We start from the raw sequence: 24884 nt of genomic DNA, 5'->3' as shown, positions 1-24884 counted from the left end.
GGCATCAGAAATGGAACAAAATTTCAACATTGAGCAAAGAACACAGGATTGCAAAAATTGCTATCATTTCAGAAATGGCCTCTATTTCACCATTAGCTTCATTTAGCACTCCAGTCCTAAAGAAAATGATTGTGTGGTATCAGAAGACACCTTGCACTGAAAAATCCACTGTAGGACACCTGAAATTAAGGTTCTTCATAAACTCTGCTGGCTAGGCTGTGTATGAGGAGAGATTGTCAGTTTAAGCCAGAAGAGAGTGCAGCCTAGGCTAGCAGGGAAGGGACCCATCTTTTTGCATTGAAGGGGTCTCTACATTAGGCTTTGTATACCTTGTATTCTGAGGGTTCTTCTTTGTGCCTTGCTCTCTCCCTTATTCACACAGAAGCATAGTGCTGGGGAGGGATTTTTCAGGGGTTGGGGGAGCCTGCTTCACTATTGTAACCCTCATGCCTTTTTTTTCCTGGGCTCAAGAGCCCTAATCATCTATTTTATATTCTATAGCAGTTCAGACTTAAATTGCCTCCACTTAAGTTTCCTTAATTTGCTGATCTTCTACAGGAAGGGCTGAAGGGTTCTCTGGTTCGTGTGCAGAATGAAAGTTTAATAAAAGCCATGAGTGCCACTGGATTCAGACCCCAGCTCACTTAAAGCTGAGGCTGGACAATGCAGACTGAGCCTACAGTAGGCATTGCAGGGAAGATGAGTGAATGAAAACTTCAGGTAGTTCAACCAGTATTTCTGGAACCCTGACAGTCAGGGCCATGAGTACACATGTCCTGTAGAGTGGCTTCGACAGGTCAGGACACACTTGGTCAGTGTGTCCACTATGTGACAAAACCAGACAAAATTCTGAGATTATGCCTACACTCTGGAAATTTTGTGTGCTGGTCTGCATCTGTGAAAGCTTTGTTTCAGAGAACAAATGTGTAGACTAACAGCTGGGAGGGGGAGTGTGCAGGAAGGAGGGGCGAACTTTGAGCCCTCCCGCTGAGAGGAGGGGGCTTTCTGCCTTACACTCTCTTCTTTGATGCCTAGCAAGTTCTTCATTGTGCTTGTGTCTCCTTTAGGGTCACAGCAGAATCAGGGGTGGAAACAGGGATATAGAAGTGGGCTAATATTTCAGAGACCCTCCTAACCTGCCATTCTTTCCTTTGGGCTGACAGCTGCTCATCAGCCGTTTCCTGTTCTATTACTATGAAGACAGCCTTCAGTGGCTCCAAATAAATTGCCTTTCTGCCCATCTGCTCCCCATCAAAATGCAACTGTGGGTGTGGACATTTGGGATGGAATATTGGGGCCTTCGATTCAGGTATGGATGGATGGAGGCGTCCTGTTCACCTATGGTTTAAGATGTGGAATTAAAAGGCAGATGGAATTCGACAAGAGGTGAGTTCAGAAATTGATGAGTCAAGGGTGACTTCAAGTACAGCTGAAAATAAAAATAAATAAAAATAAAGGAAAGAATAAAAACCATGGTCTTGAAAGACTGATACCAGAAATGTAAATTGTGCTTGGTGACAGCCTTTGCCCCACCTTAGATTTTGACCCCTGAGCATGCCTCTCAGGACTGTTTGGAGACTCTACCTGCCCAGCCAAGCAGAGGCTTGCCAGGGTTGCAAATTGGTTCTTCCCATTGTCTGTCTTCCTTCCTCCTTCCTTTCTTTCTTTTTCTTTCGTTCTTTTCCCCATTGATGGCAAAATGACTGCAGCCCGCTAGACAGTGTTGTTTTAAACATTTGCTATAGTCTCCCATATTATAAGGTTAGGATGTTTGAAATTAGGATTCTGGAGTAAAAGCTGATTTCAGGCCCATCCGCTAAGGCTGTGTTCTGAGAACAAAGCTTGTCATGAGTCACTTGTATTGAAAGCTGAAGAGGGGGAGGGGAAGGGGCTGCTGTCTCAGGTCCAGGCAGGGTCCTCTGGGAGGCTGCGCCCTGCTCTTTCTGCTCCTGCACCCACACTGGGTACTCGGTGGTGGGCGGAGTGGTTTGGAGGAGGGGTGGGCTGTGTGTTCCTCTCTGCTTCCCCATCTCTCACAGTGACGTCGTGATTATTAATACACCATTTCTCACTTATTGCTGGCAGATGTAAACACTTCACTAGATTTGCGCAGGACTTGCGTGCACAGTTCTATTGACGTAAATGGCGGGCTAGGATTTGAGATGGGTTATGCACATCCCAAATATAGATGTAAAATATAATTAAAATGCCCTGATCATCTGAGAATTATGATGCAGAATAAAATGGCATGAGATACTTCATACTTCACAAAAGTGTAATTAAAGATGGGAGGGGGCGAAGATAAACCTGAGTACTACTTCCTGTCGACCACCTCTTTAGTTAACCCTGTGATTCCCAGCAGCCTGCCAGGCTGTGGGGAGGGACATGTTTGCCAGTGTCTGTAGAAACTTAAATGTCTGCACTGGATCTCTTTAAGGGTATTTGGGCCAGGTTCTGTTCTGTAAATAAAGGAGGTGGCAACTGAATGGAAGGGCTGGGGATTGAGTATGGGTATGTGAGGATAAATCTACTACTTATTCTGCAGTGATTGGTAGCCAGGACATAGGTCCTTTGTGCATTAACTATGAATGTGGAAGAGGAGAGTTTAAATAGTGCAGCTCTGTGGGAATTGCCAAGTTCTCAGTGTAACTGTCACCAAACATAAGAGTTTCATGGCCCTCAAATCAACTTTTTATGTCTTCAGACCCTTCACACCACAACAGCTCTATGATTTTGCCTTTTCCAAATGAAGTTACACATGTAATAGCCTTTTCAGAATGGCTTCTATCATATTTATAGTAACTTACATATCTATATGTTTTTTTCCATTGTTTGTGAGGCTTCATAACATTTCATTGCTAAATAGTATTCAATTTATATGAAAGTACCACAGTTGACGGTATGGAATGACATCGCAGCTACTCTAAATTGTTTACTGATTATGAGTACAATTTATGGAACCAGTAACATTCCCAATATGTGTGTAGACATGGGTTTTCATATGAGTTGGTTAAATGCCTAAGAGTGTGCTGTGTTTAGCTTTGAAAGGCTGCCAAACTATCATCCAAAGTGATGGTGGCATTTTGTATTCCTGTCAATAAAGAGCAAGTGTTTCTCTGATTCCTTGCCCTCACTTTTTCTGGTTTTATTTTTTTTATTTTTTTTAATTTAATTTATTAGTTTTCTTTTCAGTAAATACAGGCAGTTTGGTACCATTATTTAGGCTCATCTGTGATCTGCCCCCTCCCATTAGATCCTCCTTGTTAATGAAAATGGGTCGTGCATTGTGGAGTTAGCCCCCAGTTATTGGTATGATAAATGTCTCTGCAAATCATGACCCAACATGTGACTCTGACATTCTTTCCGCCCCCTCTTCTGCAAAATTTCCCTGAGCCATGTTGGGTTCATTTTTGGTCTGCTTCAGTGCTGAGGTGTTGGGGGCCTCTGAGGATCTGGCTCTCTGATTTGGTAGGAGTAGGTTTTTCTCTGCGTTGATCTCCTTCCCCTTTGTGCTGGTATCCAGTTCACAGGAAAACATCACCCTTGCTTATTTCGCCAGTTGTCCTTAGTTTCATTTGGGCCCCTTTTGAGGTATGTTGGGGCAGCTCTCTTCTTAGGATCTGCATCTATCTGGAAAAGAGAAGCAGATTCTCCAACGGAGAGTAAGTTAGCACCCGGAAAATTGAGATAACACTTACTTTTTTGATAGACAATATGATAGGTTTAGGCCCTTTTATACCCCGTGATTGATGGTAGCTTGATATTGTAGAGTGGGCTTGTGTTTGGGTATGGTTCTGACTTGTTTCCCAGCTCCAGCTATGGGTCTAGTACCACTGAGTTGATCAGTTAGCCAAATCAAGAGCAATTGATTCATCACCATGGCTGTGTACCACTATTGCACTTGTGTGGGCATCACATCTGGTTATTTGTTGCTAATTAGGTTAAACAATGTGTTGCTTGGACAGATCTTGGTCATTTCCCCAAGTCACCTATGTAGCGCCTTCTGATTTAGAATCACCCATTCTAAACAATATCATAATATCTGGTATTAATTTGCACTCTCCTAATAAAAATACTATAGTTTTTCCACACACTTATTTTATTTTTCTATCTTCCTTGATGAGATCTCTGATCATTTTTCCAGTTTTAATAAATTATTTGATTTTTTGCTAAATTTTAAGAGATCATTACATATTCTGAATATTAGTACTTTATCTGCTATGTGTTTTACAAATGCTTTGTCAATTTTGCCGCTGACTTTCTTTTATTGTCTTAATATTATTTTTTGAAAAGCAGTCGTTAATTTTAATAAAGTCCAATTTATTCTTAATTTCATGCAATATGTTTTGTCTTATATTAAAATTCAGTACCAAACATTTAATTATCAATATTTTCTCTTGTGTATTATACTTCAATTTTTTCAGTTCTTCAATATGTTTAAATCTATAGCCCACCTGGTATTAATCTTTTTATGCGGTATACAATTTATGTCTAGTTTTTGTATCTGAGCATAGGAATATCAAATTGATCTAGTCTAATTTGAAGCTATCCTTTCTCCTTTGGGCTGACTTTGTAAAACATCAGTTGACTCTCTCTCCCTCTCTCTGTCTCTGTCTCTGTCTCTGTCTCTCTCTCTCTCTCTCTCTCTCTCTGTGTGTGTGTTTCCTTTCATGCTCTCTATGCCTTGCCTTTCACATATGGCTATGTACCAATCAACCCTGTGCCCTCTGGACTACATTGTGTTTATGTTTTAAATCTGGTGGTGCAAATCCTTCACATATGTGGTGTGTGTGTGTGTGTGTGTGTGTGTTTTGCCTTAGTTATCCTAAGCCCTTGATGCCTTTACAGGAATTTGAGAACTTTTTTTAATGTCTGTAAGATGGCTTCCTAGTAATTTGAGTGAGTTTATTGAGTCTATGGGTAAAGAATCCAATATTATCAATGTTGTAACTTTCTACCCATTAGTAATGATTATGTGTCCAGTTAATTATATTTTACTTCCTTTCTTTCCTTGGTGTCTTATAGTGTTATGGAGACAATATACATTATTATACTTAAGTACTTTATCTTGGGGTGCTATTATAAAAGACAGTGTTCTTATTTTTTAATAGCTGAAACAGGCTTTGATAGTATTTTATTTGCATTTAATAGTTAATTTTTTATTTATAGATAATAATTGTGTCTTCATATTTTGTTTTCCTAATTTGATTTTTGAGTTCTAATATTGATATTGTCCATTATAGGACAATTTCTACATAGACAGTTGTATAAGCCCACTTATCATTTCTATAGAAGAATTCCTGAAGCTGATGCTTCATACTGAAAATGGGTTTGGTTCTGAAGATCTAAATGCCATCAACTCAGCTGTGGTGAGGACCCTGTGACAGATGATATCACAAGTGAGATGGAAGAGCAGAATAGAAAGGAGCCAAGTTTGGTGTATTAACAACCTTCCTCTGAGTGCCCAGTCTCAGGGTTTGTAATTTGATTTGAGGTTGAGTATAGATTTTATTAGGTTAAATTTATTTCCTCCTGGTAAAGCAGAAAGAATAGATGATGGACAAAAAGAACTGGTCCCTTTCCTAGGCCAGCATGATGATTCAGAGCTATGGTTGATAAGGCCCTGATGGTGACTCTTGCCTGGAGAGCAGGTCATCCTCAGGAGGAGGTTCTGGGATTTTATATTATACTCATTTTCCTTTTCTTTGACAGAAGTGAGCATGGCATAATCTGATGAACTCATTTTTTATTTTATGTTATTTATTTGAAAGAGAAAGGGCATGATAAACACACACACAGAGAGAGAGAGAGGGGGGGGGGGAGAGAGAGAGAGAGAGAGAGAGAGAGAGAGAGAGAGAGAGAGAGAGAGAGAGAGAACAAACAGACAAGAAAGAAAGAAAGAAAGAATGGGCATGCCAGAGCTTTTTGCCACTGGAAATGAACTCTAGATGCATGTGCCACCTTGTGCATCTGACTTACTTGGGTCCTGGGAGTTGAACCTGGGTGCTTTGGCTTTGCAAGGAAACACTGCTACATCATTTCTCCAGCCTATTATAGATTCATTTTCAGGGCCTCCTGGAGTTTCTGTAGGAAAAGGGTCAGACTAACTTCAAAAAGAATTCTGCTTCTAATTCCAAAAAACCTTTTCTGACAAGTGAGAAAAAGTTATGAACTGAAGATTATTTTTACCTTTTTTATTTATTTATTTTAAAATTATTTTTTATTAATTAGTTTTGTATTCAGCAAATACAGTCGGTTTTAGTACCATTATTAGGCTCATCTGTGACCTACCCCTTCCCCATTGGCCCCTCCTTGTTGAGGTATATGGGTCGTGCATTGTGGAGTTAGCCCACAGTTATGGGTAAGATATATGTCTCTGCATATCATGACCCAACATGTGGCTCTGATATTCTTTCTGCCCACTCTTCCACAAAATTTCCCTGAGACATGTTGGGTTCATTTTTGGTCTGCTTCAGTGATGATGTGTTGGGGGCCTCTGAGGCTCTGGCTCTCTGATTTGGTAGGAGTTGATTTTTCTCTGTGTTGGTCTCCTTCTCCCTTGTTCTGGTTCCCGGTTCATCAGGAAAACAGCACCCTTGCTTGTTTCGCCAATTTTTCTTAGTTTCAGCTGGGGCCCTTTTAAGGTATGGTGGGGTGGCTCTCTCCTTAGGGTCTACATCTATCTGAAAAAGAAAAGTAGATTCTCCAATGAAGAGTAAGTTAGCACCAGAACAAATGAAATAACCCTTACTTTATTATAGAGAATTTATTAGGTGTAGATCCTCTTGTAGCCCATGATTGATGGTAGCTTGATATTGGAGATTAGGCTTATGTTTGGTTATGGTTCTGACTTGTTTCCCAGCTCCAGCTATGGGTCCCATGCCACTGAGGGGATCGGTTAGCCAAATCAAGAGCACTTGGTTCCCCACCATAGCTATGTGCCACTACTACATTTGTGTGGGCATCACAACAGGTTACTTGCTGCTGAGTAGGTTAGACCATGAGTTTCTTGGACAGATATTTGTCATTTTCCCCCAGTCGCCCATGTAGCACCTTTTGGTACTAGACGCACTGACTATCTGGGGACTGACTCTCTTCTAGCTTCCAGCCTCGCCATTCCATTTTTGTGTCAACTGCACATGGTGTCTTCAGCAGTAGGGTCTTACCACTAACCTTTGGTGGGTCATCAAGTACTCTGACAGAAATCTGTTTGTCTTTTAGGAAACCTTGAAGGTCTCTCTGATCAAAAGCTCATTGTGGATGATAGCCACGTGCTGGTACTGGGAGTTACAGGTCAGTGCCCACTAAGAGAAGGAGGAAAAAGATAACTAATATACAAGAGTTAGAGAGGAGAGAGAGAGAGAGAGAGTAGGAGAGGAAAAGGGAGAGGGAGAGGGAGGGAGGGAAGATGTAGAAGATTAAGGTTAGCCTTGATCCTACCCTCTCCAGTGTCTTGTGATTCATGTGTTTCCTGTAAGGGCCTGGTGAAGGTCAGCCATTTGGTTTGCCTTTTAGGAAGTAGAATTTTATGGTACCATTGCCGTTTGGGTCTAGATTTGTGTTTCCCACTCCTTTGATGGCCTCCCCTCCCTCCCCATACATTCTAGTGTCTAGTCCACGAGATGCTTGCTGGATATTTAAGGTATCTTGGGTAGATTCAGGTTAGGTTCTGTAGATGAATGAGAAAATTTTACTTTATTTTTTATTAGTTATGGACATACTCAGTATGTAAAGAGCACATGTTGGTACCATCCTTTCCTCCATCCCTGCCCCCCTAAAGGGACCCTCCTCATTGGGGAGTATGGTCATCTCCATGGGAATTGTGGGTCATGCATTGTGGGAGCAGCTGTCAGTTATGGGGAAGAGGCAATGTCTCTGTGCATGTTGTATTTGTTTTAATTCTACTTCAGTGATGGGCTCTTGGAAGCCTCTGGATCTCTGGTTTGGTAGATGTTGAATGTCCTCAGTGTCTATATCCTCTACCCTTGTGCTATATCAGGTTCACAGAGTCAGCACCATTCTTGCTCATTTCCCTAATTACTCTATAGTTTCAGCTGGTGCCCTGGGAAAGTGCAATGGGTCATTTCTCTCCTAACATTCTGCTTCTGCCTGAAAAAGAGAAACAGATTCTCCAGGGGAAATGAAGTAAGCACAGGTTAAATGACATACTCTTCATTAATTTAGAGAGAATTTAGTAGTTGTAGACCCTCTTGTAGCCCAAGATAGGTGGGATCTTCTGAATGAAAAGCAAACTCATCATCTTGATATGATTCTGACTTGTTTCCAAGTTCTAGATATGGGTTAATTTCCACTAAGCAGATCTGTTAGCCAAACCAACAGCAGTCTGTTACCAACCATGGCTGTGTGCCACTATTTCACTTGTGTGAGCGTCACATCAGGTTGTTTGCTTCTGAGTAGTTTCGACCTCAAGTTGCTTGGACAGTTGTTGACCACTTTCCTCCAGTAGCTCATGTAGCACCTTCTAGAACTAAATGAGCTGACTGTCTGGGGACTGGCTGTCTTCCAGATTCCAGTCAGGTCTCTCCATGTTCTATACTAACAGCATATGGTGTCTTCAGCAGTAGGGTCTTACCATTAACCTCTGATGTGTAAAAGTGCTCTGACAGAAGTCTGTCTTGTTTGGGGAAACCCTGTAGGTCTCTCTGATCAACAGCTCATGGTGGATGTTAACTGCATCCTGGTACTGGAAGTTACAGGCCAAAGCCAAAAGAAAAGAAAGGAAATAGAAAAAGAAAAGAAAGAAAAGAAAAGAAACAGGAGAAATTTAAGGTTAGGCTTCATCTCAACCTCTCCAGGGCCCTTCAACTCAGGTTTTCCCTCTAAGGTTCTGATGAGGGTTCAACCTTTTAGTCTATCTTCCAGGATATAAGATTTTATGGTAGCTATTCCATTTTGGTTCAGTTTTGTATGCCTCCCCTTACCCTCCCCTCAAGTCCTACCCTCCCTATTGTCCAAGCATCAAGATGCCTATTAGATATATCAGCATTTCAGGCTGATCCAGGTTAGGAGCTGAAAATTAATGAGACCATGCAGCAATTGTCTTTCTATGATTTTGTGAGTTCATTGAGCATGATCTTTTCCAAGTACAACCATATGCCATAAGGTTCTACATATAGAAATCTTACAGACATTTGAAACATATTCACACTGATTGATGCCAGAAGAAAGGTTAAAACTAGCTAGGCATAGAACATACCCAGTCATTGAAAATTCTCTACACCTTGTTGAGGAAATTAATTGACTATATATTCAAAAATTAGTATATTGGCCAAATTAAATAATTCTCTTGACTAAAGGAAATATATAAATTAACTTTTGATATTGTGCTTCTTGTGTTATAAGCCCATCTCTATAGAAACAGAACTGGTGAATATTCTGTTTCTTCCCGCTCAACTCTTGAGCACTAGCAGGACATATATGAAGTTTACCAAAACCCAATCATAGCTACCTGCTATGGGGATATGGAAGTGTAGGATTGCAAGTGCCCTTGACTATGAAAATTAATGTTGTTCTGATTAACTTATTCAGCATTGCCTTCTTCCCTTACAGGAATGGAGAAGGGTGAGGGGGTTAGGCATGATTTGTCACCATGACACATTACCTAACATAAGCACATAAAAAGGCAATATCAACCTTTACTCCAGTATTCAGAGCTTCATGGCTGCTTGATCACATTGCTGTGGGCATGAACATCATGTTGTGGAAGGTATAATGGAACAGAGCTCCCCACTTCCTGGTGGCTGGGATGTATAGATAAAGGGAAAAGGGAGGGTAGTAGAGAGAGAAGAAAAAATAAACATGAACTAGATATGGCTTTCAATCACTTATTCCAATGAGGTTCCACCTCAGAAACTGCTCACCATCTCAACAATGGCACCAAATTAAGAATTTATCAATGGAATTATCCACTGATGAGGCCATATCCTTCCTAATCTATCACTTTACAAGAGCCTATAAACTGGCAACTCAGTCTTTCATACATGCACCTTTTTTGGGGGGGGGGGCTTCATATACAAAAGATAACAGGGGCATGGGAGTGGGATGGGTAAAGAGAACAGGAAATGATGGTTCTCCACCCAGAGTAGTGCAACTTTCTTTTCTTGCATGCCCTTTGCTCCTTACCTATCACTGTATCCATAGACCAAACAAAACTGCCTGAAAATGTATCTGATTCGTATGCCTCCTTCTTTGTCCATTGGGTGATTGTCATAGGTATCTCATTTGACTCAAAGTCAAGTGAATAATTAAACACATATTATGTAACAATGACACAAAGTAAAAGGGGATGAAAGTTGGTAACAAGTGTAAAGATGTAGGAACTACAACTGAGGAGGACAAATTGTTTCCCCCACTGGGAAAGATGCCCAAAGCCTTATTCTTCCCTGAATACATTTAAGCTCTGATTGTTGATATATCTGTGCTTTTTTTTCCCCCCATAATGTGACAAGTATCTGAGAAAGCAAACTTAATGGAGGATAGGCTATTTGGGCTCATGATTTCAAAGGTCTTGTTCTAAGGTAGGCTGGATCCATAAGTGTGCACCTGATGCAAGGTGAAATCTCATGGTGACAGAAGCCAGAAGAGCCTGTTAATATCATTATAACAAGGAAGCAAGGTGATAACATGAGGGAGAAAGGAACAAGATACAAGCTTCAAAATCATACCCTTAGAAAATCTTCCTAAATAGTAGATTTTCTTTTGTACAAGGAAGGGTGAAAGATTAAAGGAAAGGATTTTATTCCTATGGGGCTGGTAGTTCACAACCTTGTGCAGGTTGCCATCAAAGTGATAGTTCCAAGCTCTCTGCCACTTTAAGATAATGACCAAGACAGTGTGTTGGTGGAAGTGATAGCTCTGAGGTCTTAGCTGCTGTGGGTGCCAACCAGATTCATGTTGCCCATGGAGAGTTGGGTCTATGGATAGTGGGTGTGTGGAGAGTAAATTTTTCTTGGACTATAGGTCCTTAAAGAACAGGTTACTAATAAGAGCAGGTTGAGATGGAAAGCTGGTCACTATCTGAGAGTGAAACTGAAAGTTATCGATGGATTTGTGAGGACAGCCAAGAGCCTAGCTCCAGTTTTTAGGTGAAAAGTCTGTTTGCCAAAAGACTCAGGAGTACTCTGATTGCCTGGGTTATGTAAATGAGATGAAAAGGTGAGAATCAATCAGTACACAGTTTGATAAGCTGGGAAGAGAGGATATACCAAAATGGTTTTCAATTAAGTGGTGTCTCCATTCCCCTGGATGTTACTGGCCATAGGAAAGGGCATTCAGTTGTCTGAAGGATGGGGTAAAAATAGCATGTACCTGGCAGTTTTTAGGCTCCATTGACCTTTTGGAGCTATTACAGCTGAGGGCCCTTTTCCTACCTGTACTAAATCTAGCTAATACCTCCCATAGGTCCACCATTTCTCAATAATTTATTCAAAGTTTTATTTTTTTTTTTACTTTTTATTTTTATTTATTTTTTTCTCAATTTTTATTAACATCTTCCATGATTATAAAAAATATCCCATGGTAATATCGTCCCTCCCCCCACTTTGCCTTTAGAAATTACATTCTCCATCACATCCCCTCCCCATCTCAATCAGTCTTTTTTTTATTTTGATGTCATGATCTATTCCTCCTCTTATGATGGTCTTGTGTAGGTAATGTCAGGCACTGTGAGGCCATGGATATCCAGGCCATTTTATGTCTGGAGGGAGCACGTTGTAAGGAGTCCTACCTTTCCTTTGGCTCTTACATTCTTTCCGCCACGTCTTCCTTCCACATCAGACCCTGAGCCTTGGAAGGTCTGATTGAGATATTTTTAATCTTTTCAAGATTGACCAAACTGTTTTTCACAGTGGCCACATTACTTCACATGTCTACCAGCCATGTATCAGGGCTCCAATGTCTGCACGTTTCATCATAGTAACCACTCTAACTGGTATGAGATGGTACCTCATTATAGTTTTGATGTCCATCTCCCTAATTAGAAGATTGAACACCTTTTCATGTATCATTGTCTGCTTTAGATAAGTGTGAAGTTAAGTTCCAGGGTTTTATTTATTTATTTATTTATTTATTTATTTATTTATTAGAGAGAGAGAGACAGAGAGAGAGAGAGAATGGGAATGCCAGGGCCTCTAGCCCCTGCAAGCGAACTTCAGATGCATGTGCCACCATGTACATCTGGCTTACGTGGTAAGCCACCACACCCAGAAATATTTTATGTTTATTTATTTATTTGAGAGAAAGGGGGGGGGGAGAGATTTGAGATAATGGGCATGCCAGGACTTCCAGCCACTGGAAACAAACTTCAGATGCATGTTCCACTTTGTACATCTGGCTTGCATGGGTCCTGGCGAATCAAACCTGGTTCCTTTGGCTTTGTAGGCAGCCAACTTAACTGGTAAACATCTCCCCAGCCTTACTTTTGTTTTATATATGTCTTTAAAAATATATCCTGGCCAAGTGTGGTGGCACAAGCCTTAATCCCAGCACTCAGGAGGCAGAGGTAGGAAGATCACTGTGAGTTCAAGGCTATCCTGAGACTACATAGTGAATTCTAGGTCAGCCTGGGCTAGGGTGAAACTCTACCTCAAAAAACACACACACATGTGATATATATATATATATATATATATATATATATATATATATATATATATATATATTCTGTATAATCTAGATATTAAGCCCTTAACAGATAGATGATTTGCAAAATTTCTCCCACTCTACAGGCTGCATTTTACTTGGTTGCTAGTAGCCATTGAAGCACAAATGTTCTAATCTTATTTTAAAGATTTAAGGACACCACCTTTTTTCTTTTCTTTTTGATTCTATTCTATTCCTTATTTAGAAATAGAGCAGAGAGAGAGAGAGAGAGAGAGCAAGCAAGTAAGAGGGAATGGGCATACCAGGGCCTTTAGGTATTGCAAAAGAGCTTGAGATGCATGCACTACTTTGTTATGTGGGTACTGGGGAATTGAACCAAAGTCATTAAGCTTTGCAGGTAAGTGTCTTAACTGCTAAGCCATCTCTCCAGCTCCCAACATTCTAATTATTTTTTAAAAGTATTTTTAAAATATTTTATTTATTTATTGGCAAGCCTAGAGAGATAGGGAGAAGAGAGACAGAGTGAATGGGTGATCCAGAGCCTCCAGACTCTGCAAATGAACTCCAGAAGCATGAGCCTCTTTGTGCATCTTGTTTTACATAGGTACTGGGGAATTGATTCATCAATAGCTCAAGCAATTAATTAGGCCGGAGTGATCAGATCTAATCACCGACCTAACCACAGAGGTTTTTGCTCATTTGGTATGCTCTTCCCAGTCGAATCTAGTTGATAATTAATAGTACTTGTGTATTAGGCAAGAATTTCAAGAGAGAATCAATATGAGCTCTTTCATATACTAGAATGTTCTAATTGGGTTAAGCAAATTGTAAACAAAATCTGCCATCAGATGTAGGGAGGCAACTGTGTTTCAAAGACAAATGCTGGAGAGGAACTTTGTACAGTAGAATTTTTCTGTAATCCCAGCAACTGAGAGTTGAGGCTGGGGGGTTAGGTATTTAAGACCAGCCTCAGCTATTTATTAAGTTTGAGATAAGCTTTTGCTGAGACCCTATCTCAACAAACATACATAAAAAGTGGAAAGGGGTAGCTGAGGGCTTATGGGATGATGTGAGGAGAGGCAAGGGAGGGAAGGTAAAGGATGCCCATATTGCCACAGCTTTAGCTCTCTTTGACAGTGTGTAAGGGTAAAGACAACACCTGTAGTTGGAAGATGTTTGCTTGTTTATCTCCTTTCTTGGCCACATCTTTCGTCTTTCTGAGCTCCTGTATACAAGTGAGATGTTTTTCCACAAAGCCTCATAAAGCCCTATGCCTTCCTTCTGATCAATTCTGAGGTCTGCCTTTGCATTAACATCTGTACATGAAACAGTTTCTGGTGTTTTGTTCATGTGAGGCTATAGCTTAGATACAGAACCCAATAATTCACTTGATAATCTGTGAAAAAAAATGATGTGAGGCGTAAGGCACCTCCATTTTCATCAAGGGTATTTTACGGCCTGTGCAGATGAAATTTCAGGAGAGCTGAGTGGCAAAAGCCCTTCTGAGGAACCAAAGCCATCCATAAATCTGTGATCTATTCCCTAGTGTCCCCATTACTCATCTTCCCTGCCTCTGCCCACATATTTTCACTAAGAATGGCAGAGATGATGGGCTGTGGGCACGGCGTGTGTGACTCATCTGAGACCAGGGCAGGATATTTGAAATTGGATCTGCAATGTCCCAAGTTGTCACACTTGAGAAGAGATAGTCCCCATGGATATCTCTAACTGACTATATAACGGCATGTTTTTCATAGGACCTAAAGATTGACATGCAGCCTGAGAATCCATTTGCTGACCTGCTGGTGTTGCAGGACAGCCAGCTCTAAGGAAGCTCAGCTATTACACATCTAGGCAATTTCTTGCTCCAACTAATCCTTTCTCAAATTCCCAGAATCCCTGCCTAGCAAATGGTAGGAATGGAATGCTGGCAACAGTTTATCTTAAGTCAGGCCAGTACTGAGAAGGTTTGAACACAGAACACTGGTGTTTTTAAGAATTTGAAACATTTTCATTTTCACTGAAACTGTTTCCTAAAACCTTGAATGGATAGTTTGAAGGAGATAGAAGAGCAAGTAGGTTTTGTCTTGGGCAGAGAAGGTTCTTTCTTCTTGCTGCCTGCTCATTCTTTCTTGTGCACTGTAGATGCTTCTTGCCTGTGCCTGTTTGTGTGGGTATGTGATGAATGAGGCGTGCATCTCCATGATCCAGGGTCTTCCAGGGACATATACTTTTACTATACTACATCTGCATCATTATAAAGGAGAGGGAATGTAATTACTTTTTTGTTTGTTTTAGAGGCAAGCCCAGCAGACTGAGCTTTTTTTATTTTTATGAAAGAAAGAGAGAGAGAGAGGAGGAGGAGGAGGAGGGAGAGAATTGATATGACAGGGCCTCCAGCCACTATTATCACACTCCAGATTGTGTGCCACCTACTGTGTATGTGTGTACGCTCTTGCATCACCTTGTGTGTCTGGCTTATGTAGGACCTGGATAGTCAAACATAAGTCTTTAGGCTCTGCAGGGAAGCTCCTTAACTATTACACCATCTTTCTAACCCTTTTGCTTGGTTTTAGAATTAAGGGAAAAATGCAATGATAGTACAAAATTTTCATATACTTCATAATCTATTTCACTTGTCATTTTGCAAAATGTTACATTTGCATAAATATCAGGCATTGGTCAAACTCAAGAACCAATACTGACATATTAACATTAACTAAAATTCATGCTTTTGTGATTCTACCATACCTTTTACTTAATTTTCTTTCTGTTTCAACATCCCATCCAGGGTAAAAATAATTACATGTATCTGTCATATTTTATTAATATTCCCTTTTTAAATCATTGTTAATGTGTGAATATGGGTGTGCATGTACCACAGAACACATGTGGAAGTCTAAGGACAACAACAGGTATACGTTTTCACCTCCAGCCTTGTTTGCGTCAGGGTCTCTTTATTATTCACCATTGTGCAAACCAGGTTGGCTGGCCCATGAATTTCCATTTCCACCTTCCATCTTGCCATAGGAAGGCTGGGATTAGAGATGTCTGCTCTGGCATGGCATTTTACATAGACTATGAAAATCTGAAATCAGGTGGTTCCGGATGCATAGCAAGTGCTGTATCCATTTACACATCTGTATAGTGCCTCTTAGATTCCTCTTGACTATGCAGATATTATTTGCTGACTTGGAAAATTTAGAAGTTCTGACCAAGTACCTTATAGATGTATTTTAATTTCACTAAGGTTTCTTGCCTACTGGTTTGTTTTTTCCTGATTCTACTAGCAATTGGGCAAGAGGCCAGAGGGTTAAGGGGTCATTTCTTTCTCATCCTATCAAGAGTGCATACCATCACCATTGTCATAACTTACATATTACCTTGATTAGCTGGCCAAGGTCATGCTTGTCACATGCTCAGTGGAAAGCAGGTAATATAAAAGTCCACAATTATGGGCTGGAGAGATGGCTTAGTGGTTAAGGGCTTGCTTGTGAAGCCCAATTCGAGGCTCAATTCCCCAGTATCCACATAAGCCAGATGAACAAGGTAGCACATGCAGCTGGAGTTCACTTGCAGTGGCTGGAAGCCCTGCTGCACCCATTCTTTCTCTCTCTCTCTCTCTCTCTCTCTCTCTCCCTCTATCTCAGTCAGTCTGTTCAACAAGTTAATGCTTTGGTAAGATATGATGCAAAGTATCTGATAATCAGATTGCAAATATTCATTTCATATTTCTGTGCATTTAAAAGGGGGCATTTGCAGCTCCCCGCATTTTCTTCCTTCTAGTATCCAGGTTGATAGGCATTCCACTCTTGTGACAGCCGGAACAAGAACAATGAAAAACCTACATGATGATTTTTAGGCTTATGTTTGGGTGTGGTATTCACAATTTCTACTCATATTTCATTAACAAAGCATATCACATGCTGAGGCATTGGATGAAGGAATAAAATCTAATAAAGTAAGAGTCAGTACGTAGTGCTGATAATATAGTGTTTTGCCATGGGAGGGAGAGACATGCAGGAAATACCAGAATACGTCTATATGCCTATTTTTCCATTTGTTTCATTTATTTCTTGATCAAAACTTAAGAAATGAGGATTGAGTTCATTGAAAGGAAGAGGAAGCATCTCCATGCCTTTTTCCCTCCTTGCTGGAATCAGTGTATGTTGACAGTCCTTTTTCTATCTTGTTGCTATGGAGACAGAACAAAACACAGTTCAACATTTGCTCACTGTCACCACCTGTTTCCCTCTTGACATGCACTGTGGTAACTTGGCTTTGGAACAGATTAAGGTGATCTCTGATGAAGGTGCTTGTCATGTGTGCATAAACAGTCTGATGATCAATAATTTTAAATAATCAATAAAATATGGAATAGCATGAGAGGCAAAAAAACTGACTGAAAGACATAGGGAAGCACTAACATACTTTTGTGAAAAAAAAAATCACAGAGTGTTTCTGAAGCATTAATGCAAGTTGAGTTGTTAGTCTCTCTCTCATCCTCTGGGCTCATTCCTAGAAGCATTCTTTGGCTGTGGAACGAACGCAGCTGCTGAGGACATGCTATGTGATTCACAGTACTACAAGCCAGAACATGTAAAAAAAAGTGGGGCAGGATATTTTAAAGTAGTTCTGACTACAAGGAAACATTCAAGTTTATTTGTTCATATTTATCTACTCAGAATAAAGTTTGGCAGAAGCATGGTTGGGCATGTGTGGAAGAAGGCAAAAAGATATTGTGGTTCTAACTGGCTATGTTTTCATCTTTTTAATAGTTGTTACATTTGGAACATTGTTTCTGTCCACTGTCAATCTTACCAGTACACAGAAACACACAGGATTGTATCTTGAGTGATGTTAGCTGATTGTTAGCTCTCAGCCTGACATCATTGTTTTTTTTTAATCATCAAGTTTTTTTCATTGTTTTGTTTTTTATTTTCCCAAAATGGTCAATGTGGAGAAGCATTGACACCTTGAATAATTCCCATTCTGTAATACCTTTTAATATTTTTTCTGGACATAAATATCACATAAGCAAATTATTCTTTGTGTGTGTGGCATGTATAGGTATAAGTGTCTGTTAGTATGCATGTGTGTGGGCACATTTTCACAGGAGAGCACATACATGCATGTAGAGACCAGAGATCAAGTATCTTTTTCAATCACCTTCCACCTTATTCTGTTGAATCAGGATCTCTCACTTAACCTGGAACTTATGGATTTTGCCAGCTAGCCAGCAAGCCTCAGGTATTTTTTTTTTTTTGTCTCTAACTCTCCCCAGTGTCAGGATCATAGGCATATACCACTATTCCCAGCTTTATATTGATACCGAAGATGGGAATTCAAGACCTCCTGCTCCTTACTCTTAGTATTCATTCATATGCCATAGTCTATCAGATACTTGTGGATCAATTAAGTTTATTGTTACTCTTTTTAAAATGCAACTTAGAGGCCTGTGGATATGACTCAGCAGTTAAAGGAACTTGCTTGAAAAGCCTGTCGACCTGGGACTGACTTCCCTGCACTTACATAAAGCCAGATGCACAAAGTAGTGCATGTGTCTGGCATTCCTCTGCAGCAGTAGGAGGCTCTGGAATGCCCATACTCTGCCCTTCTCTATAAGCAAAGCCAATAGGCTACCTACAGAATGGGAGAAAATATTTGCTAGATATCTAACTGACAGAGGCCTAATCTCTAGAATCTACAAAGAACTCAAAAACCTAAACAATAAAAAGTCAAACAACCCACTCACAAAATGGGGCAAAGTGATGGACAGGTAGTTCACAGAGGAAGAAATACAAATGGCAAACACACACTTAAGAAAATGTTCATCATCACTAATCATCAGAGAAATGCAAATTAAAACAACTATGAGATTCCACCTTACCCCAGTAAGGATAGAAAAACACCAAAAAAATAAATGAAAATAAGTGTTGTCAAGGATGTGAAGAAATAGGAACCCTTATCCACTGTTGGTGGGAATGCAAGATGGTACAACCACTTTGGAAAGAAGTATGGAGACTCCCAAAAAAGCTGACTATAGAGTTACCAACAGACCCAGTTATTCCCTTACTGGGAATGTACCCTAAAATCTTTAAACCTCAGTCCAGAGAGATTTGCTCAACCATGTGGCTCAATTCATAATAGCTAAGATATAGAATCAACCCAGATGTCCATCAATAGAAGAATGGATAACTAAGATATGGTATATCTACACAATGGAATGCTACACATCAGTAAGAAAAAATGACACAGTGAAATTTGAGGAAAAAAGGTTGAACCTGGAACAGATCATTATCAGTGAACTTACTCAATCACAGGAAAATAATTGCTGCATAGTCTCATCCATCTATAGCACCTATCCTGAGTCTCCTCAAGATATAGACATATCCAACAAGCAACTCGAGGACTAGACATTAGTGTGGGTGGGGAGGTAAGGAGGGACAGCAAAGGAGAGGGCGGGGGACACAAATCTAGATCCAAATGGCAATGGTACCATAAAATTCTACATCCTAAAAGACAGACCAAATGGTTGAACCTTCACCAGGACCTTAGAGGGAACACCTGAGACACAAGGCACTGGAAAGGATACCATGAAGACTGACCTTAATCTTCTACAGCTTCCCCCCCCTTCTCTTCTCTTCTCTCTAATTCTTTAATATTAATTATCTTATTCTTCCTTCTCTTATTGGGCACTGACCTATAACTCACAGGACCAGCATGTGGCTATTATCCACAATGAGCTTTTGGTCAGAGAGAACTACAGGGTTTCCTAAAAGAAAGACAGACTTCTGTCAGAGTACTTGATGACCCACCAAAGGTTAGTGGTAAGACACCATGTGCGGTTGACATGTAAAATGGAATGACATGGCTGGAAGCTGGAAGTCAGTCCCCAATCAGCATATCTAGTGCCAGAAGGTGCTACATGGGCAACTGGGGGAAATAGCCAACATCTGTCCAAGCAACTCATGGTCTCTTCTTCTCTCTTTCTCAAACAAATAAAATATTTTTAAATTGAAGTTAGTATAATTTCACCATAAATCATTTAAAATGTATAGTACTTAAATATTTTGAAATGATAGACTCATTAAAATGATACTTTTGCTGGGCCATAATAGTTTTACCTGGCAAGCTACTTTTTCTATATGTGTTGAAAAACCTAATTAGCTGATTATATAATTTATAGTTTTTAATTTTTATACTTAAAAATATTAATTTGTATGTGTGTGTAGTATGTGTGTCAGGGTCTCTTGTCACTACAAATAACTTTACTTGGATGACCCATCTGACTTTATATGGATGGCTGAGGAATTGAACCTAGGCAGGCAGGCATTGCAATCAAGTACCTTTAATCACTGAGCTATTTCCTCAGCTCCTATTTCTAGCTTTTATTACTATTTTTTACTAGAATAGTGGAAAATTACAAAGACTAAAAGATAAATTTTCAAATGTGAATAATGCATAAAATTTTCAAGTAAATAAGGCAAGAAAAGATACAATAACTAAAATGAAGAATTTTCTCTGGATAACATAGTAGTTTGAATGGCTAAGAAACAGGAAAACATGCCAAAAGTGTATATGAAAATAAGCACATAAATAAATAAATGATTCATATTTGAGATCGACATATAGTAAAATCAACAAACACCTTTGAAATTAAAATGTAGAAAATAGAAAAATGAAATCAAAAGGATATATTAGGATGTACTGTTTGAACTTTCCACAAATTTATGCAGACCTCAATAAGCTGAAATTCAGTGAAAGTGAAGCATAACAAATTTAAAGAAAACCATACCTTTGACACACCATTAAATGTGCAGAATATCATATTTAATGAGAAAAAATCTTGAAAGATCCTAAGAAAACCAGACACGTTTTGTTTAAATGAGCAACAATAAGACTGACATATTTCTAAACAGAAATAATTGAATCCAGAAAGCAATGGAATTCTTTCTTGAAAGTAACAAAACAATGTTGCCATTTATCAAGATTTCTACATTCAGTCCAAGTACTGTTTAAAACTAAAATAAAATAAATAGGTTTCAGAGAAATTGTGCCCAACATACCTACATTTAAAAAAATCAAGAATTTTTAAGTGACTAATACTTGCTCTCCACTTAAATATTTCTGCTTTTGAAATTTAAATCTTACAATTTTTTTTTTTCAAGGTAGTGTTTCCCTCTTGCCCCAGCTGATGTGGAATTCACTATGTACTCTCAAGGTGGCCTTGAACTCACAGCAATCTTCCTACCTCTGCCTCCCAAGTGTTGGGATTAAAGGTGTATACCACCATGCCTGGCTTGAAATTTAAATCTTAAACCCTATGTAATGGTATTTGGATGTGGCCTCTGAGAAGTAATTACATCATGATGTTAAAGTTTTACAATGCAAAGTTTTATTAGTGCCTCTATAAGAAGCATCCAGAGAAATAGCTTGCTTTCTTCACTCTGTGAGGGAGACGAGATTTCTCTATAAAACTGGGAGAACTTTTGTCAGGTTCAACTTTGATAGCACCCTGATCTCATACTTCAGACTCCAAAACTATGAAGAACAAGTTCAAGTTGGTTAAAAGCCAAGTAGCAGATGGAGGTAATGACAGCTGCTGTGAGGTCGTGAAGTAAAGGCCGCTTCATGTCCGGAAGATAGTATCCCAAAGTATTCCTCCCTATCCTCTGGCTCTGGCATTCTTTCCACTCCTTCCGCAATGTTCCCTGGGCTTCAGAGGGTATGATAAAGATATCTCATTTAGCACCAAATAGTCACTTCCTGCCCAACTTTTGTGAGTTTTGATTCTCCCAATAGTACCACCATCTACAAAAAAAAGCTTCTCTAACCAAAGTTGAGAACAACACTAATCTATGGGCACAAAATACAACTATTACAGAACAATTTAATGGTCAAAACATACCCTTTTAGTCAACCAATGGTAGTGCCTTCTTCTCTAGGTTCTATGATCATCCATCCTAGCCATAAGTTTTGAACTAGATTTAAGTCCACAAGCCACCCACAACATTGAGCCATCAACATTTTGAAATGAGTGGGTTGGAGTTGGGTAAAAAGTCATTATTAAAATAATTCACTAATATACACAAGAGACTAGTTGAAAAGCAAGAGTTCAGTGGTAGGTATCAGGAGACGGAGACAATAGATGGTATTAGCACTGTATTTTGACTCAATTACATTATTTTATATATGTGAAAATTGTCAGTCAAAAAATTAAAATAGCTGGGCATGATGGTACACACCTTTAATCCCAGCATTTGAGAAGCAGAGGTAGGAGGAGGATTTCCATTAGTTTGAGGCCACCCTGGGACTATAGAATGATTTCTGGGGCAGCCTGAGCTAGAGTAAGATCCTACCTCAAAAAAGCAAAACAAAAAAAATAATAATAATTGAAATAAAATATCAATAGCATACTCAGAGCTTAATTGAGACATCTAAAAATTATAAAACTAATAATTAAAATAACTTTTAAATCTTTAAAACATAAGCCCACTAGTGACCTTCGTGATAGCAACCCCAATTGCTAAAGCAAATAAGAAATGAGGTCTGTAACAGATACCTAAATATGTTAAGGCAGTTTCAGAACTAGATAATGGAATGAGTCTGCAAGAATTTGAGGGAAAAGGGCTCTAGAACACCAAAGCATGAGGACATTAGTTGGGATACCCAGAACTCACTTAAATTACCTGTGTGGTTGTGATAGCTACCTATAATACCTATAATAATCCAGGAGGCAGAAACAAGAAATCCCTAGGGCAAACTGAATAGCTAGACTAGCTGAATCAGTAAGCTCTAGGCTCAAGTGAGAGAGCCTGTCTCAAATAAGGTGGACAGTGATGGAGGACTATGCCTGGCTTCAACCTCTGGCCTCTACATGCACATTTGTACACACATGCACCCACACAGGACACATGTGCACACAGACACACACACTCACAAACACAACATGCAAAAATGTTTTGAGGTGCATTCTAGAAGAATGGAAATAAAATAAACCAACCAAACTAAAATAAAACATGTATGTGTGTTTATGTGTATGCAAGAATACAAGCACCTATGTACAAATGGAGGCCAGAGGACAGCAATGGGTGTTGTTCCATGGGTTCTGTACACTTTTTTGGAGACAGAGTCCTTCATTGCCCTGAAACAGGTCAAGTTGGCTAGATTAGCTTGTCAGTGAGCCCCAACTGACTCCTTCTCTCCATCGCTGAAATTTTAAGCTCATGAAACCACACCCTAATTTTTTTAAAAATTGAGTTTAAGATCTACTTAGATCCTCATGGCTTCAGGATAATCATTTTACTGAGCTCTCTTACAAGCCTGATGGAATTCATTTTCATTTGTCTATGTGTGTAACATGTATGTGTGTGTGTGTGTGTGTGTATGAGTGTGTGCGCAAGTGTGTGTGTTTTGCCTTTGAGGAGATATATGCACTCACCTGTGGAGGAAGACATTCATTTTCAGTGCCAGGAGCAGAAAATTAGGTGTCCTGTTCCATCACTTTTCTACTCATTTTTTCCATTATTTCTTAATACTGGAATTTGGTGCTATTCCTGAACCTGGGTGATTCTGTGTTCTCCCTTGTGGGACTAGGTTTACAGGCACACATAGCCATGTTTATCAGTATACATTTGTCCTGGAGAGTCAAATTTGAGCAGTTCCAGGCACCTTTGGGCATTCATACTTGTGAAGGAAATGCACTTACCTGCAAAGCCATTTCTCCAGACCACCTGTAGGAATTGTTAAAAAGGATACCTTCAGCAACCAGTTTTATTATCATAAGAAAAATCAAGAAAATTAGATCTCAACACATCATTTCCACAAACTCTCAGATAACTTGATTTCTCTGTGAAATGTGCACATAATTCTGTCACCACCCACCCCTCCAACTTGTAAAAGATATCACTTAAAGTACATGTGGAAGAATTAGGAATTTTGGTGACAAAATTCTGTTCCTTTTTCTGAATTTGGGCCTTTGAATATGCAGAACTTGATAATATTTCCTGTTACGCTTTTCCACAATTGTAGAAACCTGGAAACAGCTAAGCTACTCAAACTTTGGCACTCAGTGAAATACTATTCAGTACTAAAAATAATGAACTATGGACATATGTAACAACCGGGGTAAACTTCAAACACACTAAGGTGAAGAGTAGTAACCTAACACAAAATAATGTCTACAACTTGGTTACATTTAGATGAGTTCAAGAACATAAGGAACTAATTGCTTAAAAATCAGAACTGGGCTGGAGAGCTGGCTCAATTGTTAAGAGCATTTCCTGTTCAATCATGAGAGCCTGAGAAAGCCTAGGAGACTGCTCAAGTTTGATTTCTGGGACCTAAATAAACAGCTGGATGTGGCCACACATGTCTGTAACACCAGTCCTATAAGGGAACAGACAGCCAAAAATTATGGAGTTTGAGAACAAAAAATCAGCAAGTTTTAAAATTAGTAAGACGCTCAAGTAATAATGGATGGTTGTTAAAGCAGTGGAGCCAGACACCTAGCCTTCCACTCTAGACAACCCAGGTGCACACACTAATTGCAGCCAGTGCATGGGGCACCACCTGGACACAATTATATTCATATATGACATGCACACATATACCACCCCCACACATACTCCATAGAACATTACACAAATATCAAAAAATGGACTAGAGAGATATCACATTTGGTAAAGTTCTTGATTCATAAGTATTTGGACATGAATTTGATCTCCAGTACTCATTTGTGGTGGTTTGAATTAGGTGTTCCCTAAAAACTCATGTGTTCTAAATGTTAGATCCCCAGCTGATGGCAGTTTGGGAATTGGAGTCTTGCTGGAGGAGTTGCACTGTTGGGGCTATGCTTATGGGTGTTATTGCCATATTTCCTTGCCAGTGTTTGGCACACTCTCCTACTGGTGTTTACACCTCCTGTAGCAAAGGTTATATTCACCTTCTGTTCATTCCATGTTTCCCCCTGCCATCATGGAGCTTCCCCTTGAGTCTGTAAGCAAAAATAAATCCTTTCCTCTAGGAAGCAGCTCTTGGTCCAGTGTTTTCTGCCATCAATGCTAAGCTGAATGTAACAATAAAATGGGTACCAAGAGTGGGGTGATTGCTACTAGAAACCTGACTATGTGGCTTTTGACCTTTTGGAACTTATTTACAAGAGTAATGTGGATGTATTTAAAAGATTGGCCTAAGAGATGCCTCGAAGTGCTGTAAGCACAGCTTGGTGGACCATTCTTGTCAGAGTTGAAAGTCCTGAG

The sequence above is a fragment of the Jaculus jaculus genome, chromosome 3 (assembly GCF_020740685.1).
Source record: "Jaculus jaculus isolate mJacJac1 chromosome 3, mJacJac1.mat.Y.cur, whole genome shotgun sequence".
Classification (NCBI taxonomy): domain Eukaryota; kingdom Metazoa; phylum Chordata; class Mammalia; order Rodentia; family Dipodidae; genus Jaculus; species Jaculus jaculus.
Note: the sequence above shows the minus strand (reverse complement) of the source record.